The following is a 6,239-nucleotide window of genomic DNA, read 5'->3' as shown; positions in this document are numbered from 1 at the left end:
CTGCGGCTTGGCTCTTTCATTTCATCTTACTTATCGCTTTCATCTTCTCATTTAATTAAGTATTGGTTTTGTAAAGACAATCAGTTTGTTTATAAATTCTCATATTTGATCTATCATACTTTGCCATTGTTTGTTTCTTGTTTATGTTGGATGCATCTATAACTTCATGCAAAATTCCATTTCGAACGCTTAAGCCAACTAAATCAATTGGTAAAAGCATCTTTAGCTTAAACTATTCGAGAGAATAAGTTAGCCAGCATCAAGTTAGAAACGGTTAGTACATCTAGAGATAGACGAACGGTGTTTTATTACATCCTGTGTTTGACGCATACATCCTAGAGATAAGTATTGTATGATATTCGCATTGAGAAGTGTCGAATAGAGTCTAACGCATAGACGAAGATAAACAAGTCATCTCATTCGCTTCATATTCTTGTTTGTGTACATCCAACTTAGATTGACGCATATCACTTGCTTCAAACTCCATTTTCACATGACCCATCATTCTCTACTCACCCTTTTGTGCCTTCTTGCACGCACACACAGCAACTTAGTTTAAATAACTCATTTCTACATACACTTAGGATATCTCTACAACAGTTACAACGCAAGGTCTTCGTTAGCTTTAATCTGAATCTCTGAGTTTAACCCTGGACTTACCAGGAACCTGAGTTGGATTTATACTTGGATCTGATTCAGGAAAACTTGAACGTCTATAGAGGAGTGTCATACGTCCTGTTGCACATCACTAACGCATCAACACGTTACTAATGCATCATAAACGCATCAATGCATCATTCATAATTACACTTATTTTTCCAATTATTTTATACAACACACTCCTAAGCTCGAATCACGAAATCAACGAACAAGTTTTTGGCGTCGTTGCCAGGGATTCAACAACAAAACTAACCAGAAATTTTTATACAACACACTCCTAAGCTCGAATCACGAAATCAACGAACAAGTTTTTGGCGTCGTTGCCAGGGATTCAACAACAAAACTAACCAGAAATTTTTCTTGTATCTTTTATAGGAAAACTTCAGCTGAGGGAGTATTACGAGATAAGCTGAAGCTTGTAAACATTTATGAGCAGGGAGAGCACTTCTGAACTTGTATACGACCCCGAAGTTGAAAGGACCTTCCAACGAAGAAATCGATCTAATCTTCGCCGAAGGTTAAGGCAACAACTGCTCAGATAACAAATCAGGCAACAACAAATGGCGGGCGAACAAGGGAATCAAAACTTAGTTCAACAGCTAGCCCATGTTGCGCAAAAACCTATCATAATGGCAAACAGTAGTACGCGTCCCATGAGGGAGTATGCGTCTCCTGTATTGTATGATTTCTTACCAGGGATCATATATCCAATGGCAGATAGGACAAGATTTGAGATGAAATCTGTGATGTCACAAATGCTCCAAACACCTGGACAATTTGAGGGTGCTCGGGGAGAAGAACCTCACGCCCACATGAAACGTTTCCTGGAGACGTGTAACTCGTTTGTGATTCCTGGAATCACCCCAGAAGCTATCAGGCTATCTTTATTCCCATATTCTCTGCGTGACAATGCAAAGCAATAAGTAAGTTCTTTGGAGCTTGGAGAGATCACGACCTTGAGAAAGTTGGTCGAGAAATTCATGCAGAAATACTTCCCACCCACCATAAATGCAAGGAGGTGGAGAGAGATCATGAACTTCGAGTAGGAAGAATTTGAAACCTTGAGTGTCGCATGGGAGCGCTTCAAAGGATTAGTCAAGAATTGCCCCAATCACGGATTACGGTTAACCATCCAGATGGAGACCTTTTATGGAAGATTAAACAGAGCATCTCAAATGGCAGCCGATGCAGCTGCAGCTGGCAGTATCATGGATAAATCTTATACTGAAGCTAAGGAAATACTAGAGCGCATAGACAAGCATAATATGGAATGGGTGGATGACACTTACAACGCAAGAGCAGAAAGGAAGTAGCGATCTCAGAATGTGAATTCTATTGACTCTAACGCAATAGCCACACTCTCTACACAAGTGGCTACTATGACAAACCTTTTGTAGAATATGTCACTGGGGAACGCATCAAACTCGCAAAAGGTAAATCAGGTAGAAAAGTGGGTTGTGGAGACCACCACTCTTACTCTGATTGCCCACAAAATTTGCAATCGGTATGCTTTATTAAAAATAACCCATTCTCAAACACATATAATCCCAGATGGAGGAACCATCCAAATATCTCTTGGGCAGGTAATCAACAGGAGCCACACCACCTAGGGGTGAACCAGCAGCAAAGGCAAAGACCGCCACCTGCATTCCAGCCAACGCAGTAGTCGCATCAACAATCCTTTAATAAAGGAAGTCATGTGTCGAGTTTAGCGTCTCCGCTTGAAAACCTCTTAAAGGTGTATATCACCCAGAACGATGCTTTTCTAAAAAGCCAGACATCATCCATTAGAAATATGGAGATACAGGTGGGGTGTTTTGCCAGTGAGTTGAATAATCGATAGCCAAGAGTCTTGCCTAGCAACACAGGAACCTCAGGGAATAACAATGGAAAAGAGCAATGTCATGCGGTGGCATTACGAAGTGGCAAAGCTCTTAAAGAAAGAACCATGAACCCAAGAACCAACAATCCTTCAAAAGAACTCAACACACGCCCAACGACATTAAAAGATCAAGAAGAAAGGACGCCTGAATCCACAAGCCATTCGGAGCCAAGCATGTCCAATGCGGGAAAACCTACGGTACAGCTAAACGCATAATTTTCGAGACGCTTGATAAAGAAGAATGATGAACAACAATTTAAGCATGTTCTTGAACTCCTGAGGCAACTGCACATCAATATTCCACTTGTAGAAGCCTTGGAACAAATGCCAAAATACGTCAAATTTTTTAAGAATATTTTGACAAAGAAAAGGAGAATCAGCGAGATGGAAGTAATTGCGCTAACGCAGGAGTGCAATGTGTTAGTCAACAACAGACTACCTAAGAAACAGAAGGACCCGGGAAGCTTTACTGTCCCATGCTCAATCGGAGGGTTGGACGTGGGACATGCGTTGTGTGATCTGGGAGCAAGCATTTACCTCATGTGACTCTCAATCTTCAAGAAACTGGGAATCGGTGAAGCACAACCCACTTCTGTAACTCTTCAACTCGCTGACAGGACGATCACGTAAGACAGGACGATCATGTACCCTGAAGGAACGATTGAAGATGTTTTGGTAAAAGTTGACAACTTCATATTCCCAGCAGATTTCATCATCTTAGACTATGAAGCAGACATAGATGTACCAATTATTCTTGGATGACCCTTTCTAGCCACTGGGAAAGTATTAATAGACGTGCACAAGGGAGAATTGACCATGCGCGTAGACAATCAGGAAGTGAAGTTTAATGTGTTAAACGCGTTAAAGTTCTCGGATAATGAAGAATGTCAACTGAACAAAATAGAGTTGCCTGAAGAGGAAATGACCCAAGTTTATGAGGTCCTCGCGTTGGAAGAAAACATGAAAGAACTCGAGCCGCCAAGTCTAAATGAGCGGCGAACGAAACCAACTCATCCATCATTAGAAGAACCACCAGAACTAGAGCTGAAACCGTTACCTAATCACCTTAAATATGCTTTCCTTAGAACAAAAAACCTTACCTATAATTATTTCCGCCAATCTTACCAAGCCTAATGAACATTCTCTTTTGCAGATGTTGCAAAAGCACATATGTGCAATAGGATGGACGCTGTCTGACATCCGTGGCATCAACCCATCTTAATGCATGCATAAAATAAGCTAGAAGAAGGGAAGACTGTATCGATTGAGCCTCAACAAAGGCTGAATCCTATAATGAAGGAAGTAGTGAAGAAAGAAATCTTAAAGTGGTTGGACGCAGGAGTAATCTCCCTTTTATCCTATAGCAGCTGGGTAAGCCCAGTTCAATGTGTCCCCAAGAAAGAAGAAACAACAGTGATAGTCAACGCTCATCCCTTCAAGGACTGTCATGGGTTGGCGCATCTGCATGGACTATAGGAAACTCAACATGGCAACCAAGAAGGACCACTTCCCACTTCCCTCTTCTCTTCATTGACCAAATGCTTGACAAACTGGCTGGAAAAGAATTTTATTGTTTTCTTGATGGATACTCTGGCTATAACTAGATTTTAATTGACCTAGAAGATCAGGAAAAGATGACATTCACTTGCCCCTTTGGAACGTTCGCATTAAGACGCATGCCCTTTGGACTATGCAACGCATTTGGAACATTCCGAAGGTGCATGATGACAATTTTCTTTGACTTCTTGGAAAAGACCGTTGAAGTTTTCATGGACAATTTTTTAGTCTTTGGAGATTGATTTCAATCATGCTTGGATAACTTGGAGGCTGTCCTCGCTTGATGCACGAAACAAATCTTGTATTGAATTGGGAAAAATGTCACTTTATGGTGATTGAAGGCATTGTTTTGGGCCACAAGGTATCTAAAGCTGGGTGATGTTGATGAGGCCAAGGTAGATGTCATAGCTAAACTTTCTCCACCATCAAATGTAAAAGCTCTACGAAGTTTTCTAAGACACGCTGGTGATGCTTAGATTTATGAGGTGTGGAAAATATGGATGATATATGTTGATGGATAGTGTTGTGTACTCAAGTTTCCCCAGCGCAATTCAAGTGTAAATTCCTCTAAGTTTCCTGGTAAGTCCAGGGTCAAACACAAGGACTTGTGAAAATAGTTATGTTGGAGATTTTTATGAAAACTTGCGGTAACCAATGAAATAAACAAGTGTTGGGTGGATGTGGCATTAATGAAAATAATAATAAATGCGGTAGAGTTCGAAAAGAGTTGGTAAACGGGAAATACGATAAATATGTGGTGAACAGGTTGAGAAAGGTTTCGGCTAACACTCCCTAGGATGCGTTCATGCTTTGTGATCGTGCAACTTGCATATAATAGTTAACCACCTCTCGGCGTGAATGCCACGGCTTCTAAGGCTAGAACGCATGCGATAAATATGCGATAAGTCTACAGGGTTTATATATAAATCTCTATCTCTATTTATGTGATGACAACATGACATTCACACAAATATGCGACCACATAATATCATTCCTATTCCTAGGATGCATGCGATGCAAGTTGACAAACAGAGCTTATCTCTAAGTCCCTGTCTCTTATTTATGAAAGTCTAATCTTGCTCTTTCGAGACCAGATTCTAACCTAGCTCTCTTGAGACATTAGGTTCTCTCTCGAGTAACTCTAAAAGAGTAATTTGCACAATATAAAACAAGACAATCGCAAGCAATGAAATTCCTAGATCATGTTAGCTTAGTTCCTCTCAACCCATTCAACTAGTTTAGCTACTCATGCATATTAAAATAGTGAGCAGATGTAGAAATAGAACTTCCATTGAATAGATATACGATGAAGTACACAATAACAATGCAAGTATAGTAAAGAGCCTGGAGTAATTTCTTGCCACTAGGCGTTACATTGTTCTACTCGTGCTTTAAAGATATTATCTCTTTCGCGAGAGTCAACTCGCTCTCTACTCTTACGCCCTAAGGTTTTCTTTCGAGTCGCCTTGGACAATCTCCAGCGTCACCATTCTTTTCTTGCTTTGCCGTAAAATGGAAAAGAAAACTATGAACAGAGGTATGAACTTGTAATAGAGATGAGGTAATCGACTGCTTAACCCCTTCTCTGAAGAATGCACTTGGTATTTATAGAGCATCAAAGGTGAAAGGCGGCTTCTCTCTCCTGGTTGTACAGATGGGACAACTTTAATTCTTGACTAATGCGTTAGATAATTATCACCGATAAAGCTGGATGTACCCTGTGACTGTTATCAGCTGTCAACTTAATTTGGATCCAACTGTTGTTAGCTTTCTGTCTCATCTATCTTAATTGTCCTTTCATTCGGATGCGTCCACCATGTTACGATGATTTTTCTTGGGTGAATGTTTGCGAGCACGATCAACGCAAAGTCTTGCGGTGAAGTTGTGCTCGACCAATGTATTCCTATGATCACATTCTTTGCATTGCGTTAACGCATTATTCTGCACAAAATAAAAAGATCAACTACTCTTATGCATTGGACGTATGCGACCGCAATAATATAGAATTTATGCTTAATGGACACAATTTATCATATTTCATCAACGCAATCTAATATTGTTTAAGGATTTAGCACTATGATAACGTGCATTTCTGCCCATTATCAGCTGGCTTCTACCGAAGGTTCGTAAAAGGATTTTC

The 6,239-nt window shown here is 40.4% G+C and overlaps 1 non-coding gene across 1 annotated transcript; it reads right to left on the bottom strand.

The window, feature by feature from the left end:
* Window positions 1-1,674: 1,674 nt before the first annotated feature.
* On the bottom strand, window positions 1,675-1,780 carry LOC120070464 (small nucleolar RNA R71). Its single transcript, XR_005479959.2, has one exon. It is a non-coding gene; the product is annotated as a small nucleolar RNA R71 (small nucleolar RNA).
* Window positions 1,781-6,239: the final 4,459 nt, after the last annotated feature.

Source organism: Benincasa hispida, chromosome 1, assembly GCF_027475165.1.
Source record: "Benincasa hispida cultivar pf3 chromosome 1, pf3_genome.v1.1, whole genome shotgun sequence".
NCBI classification, from domain to species: Eukaryota; Viridiplantae; Streptophyta; class Magnoliopsida; order Cucurbitales; family Cucurbitaceae; genus Benincasa; species Benincasa hispida.
The sequence above is the reverse complement of the archived record's forward strand: the minus strand, read 5'-3'. Positions and strand labels throughout refer to the sequence as shown.